Below are 7884 nucleotides of genomic sequence, written 5' to 3'. Positions count from 1 at the left end.
AGAACACTCTGAAAGTGAAGGAAACCGCAAGTTGTGCTTTTAAAGAATAAGCCTGAGTTGCAGAAGACCCCAGAATATATGGGTCTCACCCCAAAGGGAAGTGATCTTGTATATGACCAAATCTCATGCCTGGCAGAGGCTGAAGGGCCCAGGACAAGATGGGATGCCCAGCTCCAATCTGCTCCTACCTCCATCTTTGGTCTCCAAGTGCTGGGGCCCCTGTGCTGTGACTTGGTATCTCTGCTCTCACAGGGGACAGGTTTCTGCTTTCACAGGGACTCTTTGGCTTAGGTCCTAAGCTCAGGTATTCCTCCAGCTCCCCCTCCCAGGAAACACCCAGGTCTCCCTGGCAACCTTCCCCTTAAGCTTCAGACAGATGGCTGCTGATGCGGCCATCTGGATGGAGACCTGGAACTCGGGCTTGTGTTTTCCAGGCTGTTTGTCTCTGACGGGCCCCAGCTCTGTGACTGGCAGCACGGGGGGCTCTCTGAGAGTGTGGTGTCAGTATGAGAGCATGTACAAGGGATATAATACTGGTGCCGAGGACAGTACGACACGTCATGTGAGAGCATTGTGGAGACCAAGGGAGAAGAGAAGGTGGAGAGGAATGGCCGCGTGTCCGTCAGAGACCACCCGAAGGCTCTTGCCTTCACTGTGACCATGCAGAACCTCAATGAAGATGATGCTAGATCTTACTGGTGCAAAATTCAGACAGTGTGGATCCTGGATTCGTGGTCACGTGATCCCTCGGCCCTGGTTAGGGTGTATGTTTCCCCAGGTAAGAGCTCCCCTCACTTCGGCAGCAGGGCTTTGGGGTGCGACTGGACAAGGGAACAAGGGTGGGCGGCACACTGAAGTGTGCCTCCAAGTCTTGTCCTCAGTCACAGTGGTGTTGGGAGGAGCATATGGCATGGGCATGGAGATAGGCAGCTGATCCTTCAGCTGGGGGGTGCACAGCTCACGTGCCGTCACTCCCGTAGGGCCTGGGCCTCACCCCATTATCCAGCATGGAGGAGGCCCCTTCATGCTGAGCCAAAGCTGTTTCCACTGTGCCCTTTGGGAAACCTATACCAAAGAAGAAACACTCCTGTACATTTGCAGCCTCCTCACAGAACATCCCCCTACCATGTTGTTGTAAAATATGTCTTGCTTGGGAAGACCTTCTTGTTTAGTAGCTTCTTGAGTAGAAGCTACTCTTTCTCTTACTCCCCCTATGCTAGAGGGCGATGAGCCGTGTCCCGATTCTTCCTGCCTCCATCACAACTTCCGCCCTATGACTTTCCATCTGCTTCCTTTAAATGCTGTGCCAGATAGCCATGCCCACCCTCTACCTGTGCTCGACAAGGCCGACCATCAGCTTCCAGGCTGCTCTCCCTCATTCAGCGGAGACCTGCCAGCGCCTCCACTCCAACCTCTGCCATTATCTTGGCAGGTTTTAATGAATAACTTGGCAATCTTGCCTTGGGTTCCTTGAGATTCTCAACCTTGGTGTCCTTTATTTTCTACTCTCTTCAGAATTGCACCCCATGGAAACATCTCAGAGCTTGTCATCACCCAACCTTGTCACTGCCCAGAGTCTTACACTCAGACATTCTATTTTCTGACAACTTTTCATCAATCAGCTCTCCCCCATCCTCATGCCACTGTTCCTATTCTCAACCTCACAGTGACCTTCTGTCTTCTGATCCTTCCCTCCATTTCCCCCAATTTATTGCCCCCATCACTCCTGTTCTGACCTAATTTCCTTCCTAGACGACTTTGAGCCCCTGCAATAGATCACATTTTCTTTTTTCTTTTTTTGAGACATGGTCTCACTCTGTTGCCCAGGCTGGAGTGCTGTGGAGCAATCTCGGCTCACTGCAACCTCCGCCTCTTGGGCTCAAGTGATCCTCCCACCTCAGCCTCCTGAGTAGCTGGTACTTCAGGTGTGCACTATCATGCCTGGCTAATTTTGTATTTTTTAGTAGAGACAGGGTCTTCCCACGTTGCCCAGACAGGTCTCAAACTCCTGACCTCAGGTCATCCACCCGCTTTGGCCTCCCAAGGTGCTGGGACTATAGGAGTGAGATACCATGCCCAGCCTGACATTTTCTTCTCTTAGCAGCACTCGTAACTCCCATATTCCGTTTCCTTATCTACCTGACAAAACCCTCATCCCTGGATCAGTCCTAAAATAAAGGTCACTAATCGTCCCAGTTTGCCCAGGACTAAGGCGTTTCCTGAATGTGGGATTTTCAGTGCTAAGGCTAGAAAAGTCCTGGGAAAGTTGGTCGCCCTGTCTAAAATCCACCTGCTCTAGCACTGCTGGGGAAAAAAAAGTGAGAAAATGGTGCCTGTGGCTGCCAGTAGAAGTTAAGAGTTTCCAACATTACTCTCCCATACATCTACGTTCCTGAGAACACACAGGACATCAGTTTCTTTCCTTCTTCACTTGCAAACTTTCATGCAATCTACACTCATTCTTCCCCTTTCCCCTTCAGGTTGAGGACAGGCTTCCCCATCCTGTCCAAGGGTGATCCTTCTGGGGCTGGCTCCTTGTCCTGTGGTTTTCTGCCTCCCCATCCCTCTTGAACCAAATTCCCCTGCCCCTTGCCCCTTAGCTATCCACACCATCTCCTGTCCTTACACTCACACTCTATCATGTCTCTCACTTCCGAAAAGCATCCCATGGTCCAGCATTTGCCTCTGCCAAGTGCCACCCATGTTTCCCTCCCTGCTGGCCTGGGGGTTGATCAGACTCCTCCCCTGTGCTCCCGTTGCACCTGCTGGGGCTCCTTCCCAGGGCCGCTACCGGCGGAAGTGAGTCCGTCTGTTTATGTGTCTCTGCCCCTCCAATGGGGTGGGGCTCATGTCACGTCCATCAACGAATCTCCAGCAACAGATAGGTCGAACGCCGCTTATCGGATCACACCGAGCCTGTGTCGGGCACCGGTGAAGGGCTGAGCCTCCAGGACAACTGCTTTAGGGAGATCATGAGTTGGGGGTCCAGTGGCAATGAGGAAGTAGACTATGTCAATAGTCTGGTGGTCACCTGAAGTCCTCAGGAGGAGCCTAGTGTCAACCAATCCCCTCCCTAGAGGTGGCCTACAGTGGCCTTTCCACATGGGCCGGGCGCGGTGGCTCACACCTGTAATCCCAGCACCTTGGGAGGCCAAGGCGGGCAGATCACCTGAGGTCAGGAGTTCGAGACCAGCCTGATCAACATGGAGAAACCCCATCTCTACTAAAAATACAAAATTAGCCAAGTATGGTGGCACATGCCTGTAATCCCAGCTACTTGGGAGGCTGGGTGGAGGTTGTGGTGGGCTGAGATAGTGCCATTGCACCCCAACCAACCTGGGCAACAAGAGTGAAACTCCATCTCAAAAAAAAAAAAAAATGGGTGAAGGGTGCTCAGAGCCCCCTCTCATGGTCTCTATGAGGCTTCTTGGGCCGCAGGCTGAGTCATCTTCCTTTAGACTCCTCCTTCCCCTCCTCCTCTTGGAACTCCACATCTGGCTGTGGAAGCCCAGAGAGACCCCTGCCCTCACCCCAGGCAGAGTGGGATGAGGGCAGAGTGGGCAGAGTGGTAAGAGTCTTTCTCTGAGATGCAGAGAAAGACCTGGCACTTATTGGAGGGGACTCTCATGGCTGGTTCTGATAAGGGCTCCTTTTGTCCCTGAGGGGTTTCACCCAGGAAGTGGCCTGGATCTGGCTTCAGAGGATCTCTCCAGCCTCTTCTGTGAGTGGGTGATTCTGTGTGACATCCATATGGGTGCTCTGTGCATGGCTGGGATCCCAGGCACAGCCTGATGCATCACTTTCATCTCCAACAGCAACTACAACCCCAAGGAGGACCACACGTCCAGCCACACCTCCCATCTTTCTGGTGGTGAACCCTGGGTGAAACCTCAGCACCGGGGAGGTGTTGACCCAAAATTCAGGGTAAGCACCCAGGGCCTGGAGGCCATGGAGGGAGCAACCCTGGGGTGGAAGCTTGGGGGGGTGGGGGTGGCGCACCGTGACCTGAGATCTTCACTGTCTGCTGTTTCTCTCCATCTCTGGTCCCGATTCTCATACTCTCTGAGGCTGCATGTGGATGCTGAGTGGGAAATATCACTTGTGCTGTGAACGCCTTTCCCTATAGGGCAGCTACTGGGACTCAGGTCGAAGGTCGAGTTCAGGTGGACGTGCAGCCCCTCCTCCTTTCCCCACTCCTTCCTGTCTCCTTCCCCATCCAGCTCCGGACTTGAGGTCCCGGTTCTGTGGGCCCTTTCAAAGGTCTTTGCTCAGCTGGGGATTTTGCCACCAGGAGCTGTCTGTGGGGTCTGTGGGGAGATGGGCCAGCTCCAGGCTGGGTTTGAATCAGTTCTCTCTCTTCTCCCAAAGATACCCAGAAAGGGCTGTGATATTGCTGCCAGACCCTGAGGGGAGGGAACAAGGAGCTGGAGTGGAACAGTGAGAGTGGTGGCCGGGCGCGGTGGCTCACGCCTGCAATCCCAACACTTTGGGAGGCCGAGGCAGGTGGATCACTTGAGTCCAGGAGATTGAGACCAGCCTGGGAAACATGGTGAAACCCTTTCTCTACTACAAAATACAAAATTAGCCAGGTGTGGTGGTGCGCCTGTAGTCCCAGCTACTCAGGAGGCTGAGGTGGTAGAATCACTTGAGCCCAGGAAGTCAAGGCTGCAGTGAGCCATGATTGCGCCACTGCACTCCAGCCTGGGTGACAGAGTGAGACTCTGTCTCAGAAAGTAAAAAAAGTGAGAGTGGGGACTGGTTTTAAGAAGTCAGTTGATAAAGTGGAGGCTGTGAGTGGGACAGGGACAGAGAGGGTGCTGTGGAGCATGCTCCTGGAAGTGGGTCCCTCTTCTCTCTTCACTCCATCACCTCTCCTTGATGAGACCCCCCGGGCAGTCCTTGATGGAGGGAGAAGGAGGGATGGGGGCCACAGAAGGGGCTAGCCGGGCGTAGGTCCTTTCCCCGGCTGCTCCTGGGTTATTTGGGCTCCAGAGTCACAGCATAGGGAGAGGTGGGGAGAGAAGGGTCCTGGGGGTTCTCCCGGGGAAGTGGCTCATTTTCACTGTGTCCCCCACAGGTTCCGGCTCAGCAGTCCTCACTTCATGCTTGTTGTCCTTCTGAAGCTGCCCCTGCTCCTGAGCATGCTGGGTGCTGTCTTCTGAGTGAACAGGTCTCAGTGGGCTCCTGCAGGAAGATAGAGCCAGGCTGACCCGAAGCCCTGCAGAGCCCTGTCCCCAGGAGTGCCCTGTGCAGGGAGTCAACCTTTCAGACTGGATGAGAGAGACCTGTGGACTCCAGAGGGATTTATTGTTCCTTTGCCTCAAAAGAGGGTCCTGGCTCTTAGAGGACACTCCTCTGGAGTTCTCAATGTGGAGCTTGGGGGTCCTACTTTCTCCTCCCCAGTCCCCTGCCTCCCTGCCCTCATGCCCACTTCCCAAGGGCAAGAATTCCCTGGAAGTTGGCCGGGCACCGTAGTGAGTGCCTATAATCCCAGCTCAGGAGGCTGAGGCAGGAGGATCACTTGAACCCGAGAGTTCCAGGCCAGCCTGGGCAACATAGAGAGACCCTGTCTCAGAGAGAGAGAGAGAGAGAGGGAGAGAGAGAGAAGGAGGGAGGAAGGAAAGGAAAAAATTTTCTGGAGGAGCCTGGCCCTTCATTCTTCTTGGCACAAATGTGTCAATGCTTCTCAGGCCAGTTTCCCCCAGGGCAATAACTACCTCCTTCCTGCAGACAGGAGGCTCCCTGAAGACACGCCCCTCACAGCCCCAGCCTTTAGGCTCACAGAGCTCCATCCCTTCTCTGGGACAACCCCAAGGGAGCTTGGTCCCGGCAGAGCTTGCTCATGCAATTGCCCAGTGTCCCACGTGCTCAGGGCTCCTCTCCTCTTCTGACGCCCCTTGGGTCTCCCTGGCTTTAAGGCCCCTTCTCTCCCTGTAACCAGGCAGTGTGTGGCTGGGCTCAGAACATCTCTGCCTGGGTGGGCCATGGATGAGCTGCTCCAGGTCAAAGTTCTGGGGCGAGTTGAAAGAGTAATGGGAGAAGGAGCTGGTGGGTGCCGCTAATATCACTCCTGGAATTCCCCCACCTGGAGGTGTCCAATGCACAGGGTCAACAGAGTCAGTTCTGTCCACTTTAGAAGTCTGGCTGAGACCACCTGTTAGCAATTAAACTTTTCCACAGGCAGAGCAGATATCGTTTTTCAAAGACAGGATGGAGGGCACAGAGGTGAAGGATACTTGTCCACACTTGAAGTGCACAATGCCATCATCACTACTGGGGACCCCTGGCTCAGGAACGAGCTCAGTTGGTTTTTTGAATGTTTGTCAATTACTCCGTCTCCCTAAAGTTTGTGGGGAGGACTCCCACAGTCTGCCACACGCAGGCATGACCATCTCCACTTGCTACCTGCATCTGGACCAGTGCTCTCCCTCTGCCCCCAGGCCCGAGCTCATCCTGAGCTAGTGATGCCAGTGTCCAGAGCACATGGAGTGTCCCTCTGAGTGCCAAGTGCTCAGGCAGAGCTGTCGTGCTCTGAACTTGAGGTCTGGTGGGGCTCCCAGCTCCATCATGCATGGTGACTCGGGGAAAGATGGGGCTGGCCCATGACTCATGCTGAAAGAGAAAATCAATCTAATAAGGCCCATATCAATTATATTAACCCACGAAATATGATGATGAGCAAGAAAGGAGCTTATGATTCATTTTATGAGAAGGATAAGCTCCCAGGTCATTACAGCATAGGAGGAAATCTAGAGCCACAGGAGATGCTTCCTGATGTCAGGGGGTTGGTGAGAAGAATATCATGCCAAATTGGCCAGGTCAGGGAAAGAAGGTGACATTCATATGTGATGTTGAAGGAGGTATAGGATTTCAGCGCGGCAGGGATGGAGCAACAGGGAGAGAGAGGACAGAGAAACAGCATAAGTGAAAGCAGAGAGGTGGGAAATAATCTTTGTAACAATAGTCACTCATAGAAGACCTATCAGCAAATGGACTGTACTGTTCACATACAGCTGCTCATGGCAGGATGTGTCTAAGATTCCAATGGAGTGAAATTTTCCGGTGGCAGGCCAGATGGAACTAACCTAGAAGAACTCAGGTGGCGGCAGGTTCAGAGGCTTAGGACTCAACTCTTACTTAAATTTTGATTAGCTACGGTGGGATGGATTTGAGCAGATCAAGATGGGATTTCAGATGTGTTTTAGAAGGACTTACCTAGCAGATGTAGCAAAGTCTGAAAGGAAGAATCTGGGAGTCCGGAGTCTCAGGTCTGGAAAACCAGAGGAATGGGGCATCATTGACAGAAGTAGGAAAGTCAAGAGCAGGCTTGGATGATGCAGAGCTTAGTTTTCTGTGTGTTTGGAATTATCAGGCAGAGAGGTCTAACAGATAGCTAGAGATCTGGGTTAGCAGAGTGTCGAGGGCTGGAAAGGAATATATGTAGAGAGATTAACTGGAGCCCAGGAAGAAGTGAAAGCATGGAGGGAAGAGTTCAGAACCAAGGACAGAGTCCTCGGGGCACCTACATTTAAAGACAAAGGGTAAGAGGAAGAAACATTGATCAAGGTGCTGGAGCAGAAACAAACAGGTGGAAGATGAGAAGTCAAGAGCCATAAATGTTTCAAGGAGGAGAGCAGAGCTAGAGAGGTGGAGGAGGACCGGGATTGAGAGGAGGCTATTGAACTTATCATTCACAAGGTCACTAATGAAGTTCAGAAGAGCAGATCAACAGAGCAATGAGAGCAGAAGCCAGAAGGGAAGAGTTAAGAAAGAGTAGACAGATGGCAGACAGCAGGTGCAGGAGAAAGAAACAGTGGCTTCTCCATGCTTTGAATTTTCCATTCTCCTTTACTCCCTTTTTTCCCTCTATTCTTCCTTTCTTTT

The 7884-nt window shown here is 52.7% G+C and overlaps 1 pseudogene; it reads left to right on the top strand.

The window, feature by feature from the left end:
* Positions 1–376: 376 nt before the first annotated feature.
* On the top strand, positions 377–5198 carry LOC129462999 (CMRF35-like molecule 2; annotated as a pseudogene).
* The last annotated feature ends 2686 nt before the right edge of the window (positions 5199–7884 follow it).

The sequence above is a fragment of the Symphalangus syndactylus genome, chromosome 14 (genome assembly GCF_028878055.3).
Source record: "Symphalangus syndactylus isolate Jambi chromosome 14, NHGRI_mSymSyn1-v2.1_pri, whole genome shotgun sequence".
Taxonomy (NCBI): domain Eukaryota; kingdom Metazoa; phylum Chordata; class Mammalia; order Primates; family Hylobatidae; genus Symphalangus; species Symphalangus syndactylus.
Note: the sequence above shows the minus strand (reverse complement) of the source record. Positions and strands in the feature narration are given on the sequence as shown.